A 254-nucleotide genomic window follows, 5' to 3' on the forward strand; every position below is an offset into this window, starting at 1 on the left:
TTTTCGTGAGATTCGGCCTTTTCATTTTCATTCAAGCATTTGACAGACTTTTATCCAATGCATTTGAACGGCTTTTTTATTTTCCACACAAGATCAATATGCTTGTCATCCTGACACCTCAGAATCTCAAGCAGTAATTTGAGGCAATAAAATAAACACTAAAAATATTTCTTTAGAATTAAATAATTGCTTTAGAAGATTTAGTGTTACTACCTGATTCAGGATATGCAACGCAACAATTTGAACATACATCT

The sequence above is a fragment of the Siphateles boraxobius genome, unplaced genomic scaffold (genome assembly GCF_051911475.1).
Source record: "Siphateles boraxobius isolate OS27281-9 unplaced genomic scaffold, OSU_SipBor_1 150, whole genome shotgun sequence".
In the NCBI taxonomy this organism is placed as follows: domain Eukaryota; kingdom Metazoa; phylum Chordata; class Actinopteri; order Cypriniformes; family Leuciscidae; genus Siphateles; species Siphateles boraxobius.